We start from the raw sequence: 4,327 nt of genomic DNA, 5'->3' as shown, positions 1-4,327 counted from the left end.
TATTAATAGGCAGTTATAAACACGAAACTGAATTTGTCATTCATGAAAAAACAATGTCGACTTGTAGCCGGCATTATGCATGGTACAAGGGTTAAATTGGTTGCGTATTCTTTAGGCGTTGATTTCCAGCGGCGACTGTTTTTCTGATATCAGAAATTAGTCATAAAATCAGTATGCATGCTTCAGCGTCTAAGATGAATTAAGTTATTATGCACATTAAAATCAAATTCATGAGTAAAGTAAGAAATGAAATCGATCTGTATTAGATGAGTCCATGACATCTTTAAAGTGATAAGACAATAAAGTGTGGATTGAAATCTTCATCTCATAAATTTACTTGGTAAAAAAAAAGGTTAATTCACTTAATTAATAATTAGCCGTAATTATTGTCAACAATGGAGTAAGCTTTACATAGAACAGGAATAATAATAAAAAAAACAACGCAATAAACAAATTAATCAGTAAAACAATATGACAAAAATACACTACTCTTATTATAAAACGGGGGAATACAAATGGCTTGATTTTATAAATGTATTTCATAATTACATTAAAAAATATATTATGATTATATCATAATTTACAAGATAGCTAATATTATTAAAAAAACACACACACACATTCGACAAATAACCGGTTTAATAATTAAAGAAACAGCCCTTAACAAAATCCGTCTCTATTTCAACCTGATCCTGATTATTTTGACGACCTCCGTGGTCGAGTGGCGTACGCACCGGTTTCAAGGTGTCGCTAGCTCTGAGGTTCCGGGTTCGATCCCCGGTCGGGTCAAAGTAAAAATTAACATTTCTACATTGTCTCGGGTCTGGGTGTTTGTGGTACCTTCGTTGTATCTGAATTCCATAACACAAGTGCTTTAGCAACTTACTTTGGGTTCAGAACAATGTATGTGATGTTGTCCGCATTTATTTATTTATTTATTTGTCCGCATTTATTTATTATTTATTTATTTATAGTAGTAAGCGGAATACGGGGCTGCAAGGCTATATCCGTATGAGTATGTGAGTGGAGCCGGGTATGCAGAATAGGCCAAGGGAGCTGGGGCAGTGTACGCGGCCGTCAACGGCGCTGCGAACGGTTTTGTGTATGCGGGGCTGTACACATAGCCAGGTTTCGGCCCCGCCATCGCCACCGCCAATACACAAGCGAGCACCAACTGAAATATACAAAAAGAAAATGAGCTGAGTGGTTGAGGTCACCACGCCAAACTATGCGCCCACTATGCGCAACAGCTCACGGGTTCGATCCCGGCGTAGGATAGCATTTGTGTAATCCACGACTGCTTGTTCTGAGTCTGAGTATCTTTGTGCACGTGATTTGCATATTTGTGAATTCCCCGCGAAAAAAGGAGTAAATGCCTTACTACGGGAGTAGTTGTTTAAGAGAAAGAAAAATATATTTTTACTTACTTTAAACAACTCAAAAAGTCTTAGAAGTATATAGAAATCCTGCTTTTAAAGATTTTTTTTAAGAAATAATTTATACTATAACGATCATTATTCATAGAGTGAAACAAATGTATTTGACTTAACTTGACTTCATAATTAAGTGGTCCTTAGAGCAACTTAACATATATTATGTACTTAAGTATCTGGTAGTAGTTTCTACATTCATGGGCAATCGAAACTTTGTTTCGTTTTTCAACATTTTAAGATACACTTAAACATTACAAAGGCAATTGTCGACAAAGTTTTATGACTAAATATAAGTAAGCATAAGAAAACATCCTCTTTTCTTAAATCAGTAAAAAGATAGTTTAAAGTAAAAAACAAAACATGTTACAAAAGAACGAAGTCAAAACGTAACAGTGAAAAACTTACCAGCTTGTACATTTTTGGATAAAATTGAAAGCAGGTACAAGTGTACTTCACAAGCACTGAAATATTTATCTAATTGTGGTGCGTATCACCAATAGTTTTATACGTTCACATCTGTCAAAAATGTATGATACTTGTCTTGAATAACAAAGACACCATACAAACTTCGGCAAAAAGACACAAAACTACGTATTTTTACATTGTAATGTGTTAATCTATTTGTTCCGTTAAAAATGTTTCTCCGATCTTGGAATTACCGACTTGACATTCCTTTTATATTTTAAACGCCATGAAACGTCACCTACGTAAATGGAAACAGACGGCATACGAGTTGTCTATAAATATTTAGATGCTAACTAGACAAATATTTTGGACGGCCTCTACAGGAATTGTTAAAACTAATAACATATCTTCGGCTTATTCAACGTAGAACACTAGATTCTAAGAAAGTGCCTTAGCAGATGTGTCGTAGGGATAATAGGGATTTAATTTTAGTTTTGGTTTATAAGTGATTAGTCAACTCGTTTGTTGATACGGTTTACGGTTTTAAATCTTGTTAGATAAATACTGATGAATCATTAGTATAAAATAGTACTTATTTTACCTTAAAAATTTGCCTTCCTATGGCTTTGAGTGATGAAACGATACGTGCATGGAAAGTAGAGCGAACCTTATCTTATTTAACATTTTTTTTTAAGAATTAAGGTACTAATTCCTAAACGTCTAGAATTATACGTTGTGTATTGTATCATCTTACTAATTGAAATTTTATATTCTGTACACACCGTCAAGCTGAATTACGCGAGCACTATGTGGGGCACACGTGTCGATTGACGATTTTAAGGAAATCGTTTTTTGGTCAACCACACTGATTGATTACAAATCAGTCATAGTTCGAAATGAATCAATCAAACATATGTAATATTCTACATCAATATCATATCACCTGTAAAATAATACGTTTTCTTATGGAGAAAATGGAAAACGATTCTGCCTGATAGTTTTATTTTCAATTTTACAATATGCTTATGCTTTTACGTACAACTTAAGCAATTTTAACTTTTCTCCAGACATTTATTAGTCAAATAAACTATGGCGTTATCCAAACATTCTGTTGATCAAAGCACATCACTAGTCGATTAACTAATTAAGCCGTGTGTGATGAAAGGCCTAATTAATTAGTCATAGTAGATGTAGAACACATTAGAAACCTAATCAACTTGTTATTTTTACTAGGTATATATACCGTCGTTTGGTTCTCACATTTGAGTTTATGGTTGTGACGATGTTACTAAAAGCAGTAAGTACTTTATAAATACTTAAAAAATGCAGTTCTTTTTTCACCAAAAAGACTTCCGTATATCTTCGACATTTCAAACTTTTCCATTTATAAAGTCACCTTAAAAGTAAAGTTGGATCTAGGAGCCGTCGCCGGGGCTACCTTTTGAGATATAAGGTTACCCTGTCATGATCTAATTTTCATTTTTTATGATTAATCAAATGCTTTACTTTGGATTGGGCCATTTACAAGTTGTAAAATATTTACGTTTCTCATAACTCGCTTTTAGGGGAAAATTTTATTTCAAGAAGTAAGTGCGGAGTCGCTGAACTCTTAACTACGAATTTTTACAGCCTTCACATATGTTAAATGCAAACCCCTTTCCATATGTATGTACTTTTAGAGGCACTTACGCGGCCTAAAGTTCAAATATTTTTGTTAGTGTGCTACCCTAAAAGTAGAGTATCGTCTTTAGAGGATGTTATTGTAATTTTTCACCTAGCGAACCTATAAGAACTTTTTTGTTTTTCGCAGTCTCATAAACGGGAATTCAAGTCTATGTTTCTAGTGGAACAGTTAAAATTTGTACGCTTTTTATATAAATACCTACACGGCAATTGTCTACGCTTTATACACAGTTATAAATTTCATAATAATCCTTGATTTAAAGTAATCACATGGGTTTTGGTAACTGATTGATCAGTCCATTTAAACATAAGGCTTATAATCAAAACGTGTAACACTTTTATAGCTTAATTCTCGGGTCGGTGACTGGAATATTTTATTCCATTTCTCTAAACTATATTCCAAGTCCTCGATTTCACGATCCATCCGACGCTTTTCTCATTTACTGCACGTTTACTTCGGCAATGCTGTACATATAATATTACTTATTTATACTTATATATTTCTTTATAATATTTTGGTTGCTCTTTTTAGAATAATTGCAATAGTCCTGTTATTCTGATTTATGTTCATCGTGCAGATAAACGTTTTAATCCTTGATTCCCAGTGGCTCCTCTTGTTCGTGATGATCTTGGCTGTCAGTATGGGTGACGGCAGGCGGCACTACCACAGGCGGCAGGGACGGCGCCCTGTCTTCCTCGTCCACGGCAACGGCAAAATGCCGCGCGTCAAGATGCCCCGGATTATGATGTGATAGAACATGTAGCATGTCAGCGACAAGATCTTCAATAAATAAACTTTGTGCCTA

At 34.4% G+C, this 4,327-nt stretch overlaps 1 long non-coding RNA gene across 1 annotated transcript; it reads left to right on the top strand.

Moving 5' to 3' along the window:
* Positions 1 to 3,075: 3,075 nt before the first annotated feature.
* Positions 3,076 to 4,327, top strand: LOC113496331. The gene is made up of 2 exons (XR_003400802.1): positions 3,076 to 3,135; positions 4,127 to 4,327. It is a non-coding gene; the product is annotated as an uncharacterized LOC113496331 (long non-coding RNA).

Source organism: Trichoplusia ni, chromosome 1 (genome assembly GCF_003590095.1).
Source record: "Trichoplusia ni isolate ovarian cell line Hi5 chromosome 1, tn1, whole genome shotgun sequence".
Classification (NCBI taxonomy): domain Eukaryota; kingdom Metazoa; phylum Arthropoda; class Insecta; order Lepidoptera; family Noctuidae; genus Trichoplusia; species Trichoplusia ni.
Note: the sequence above shows the minus strand (reverse complement) of the source record. Positions and strands in the feature narration are given on the sequence as shown.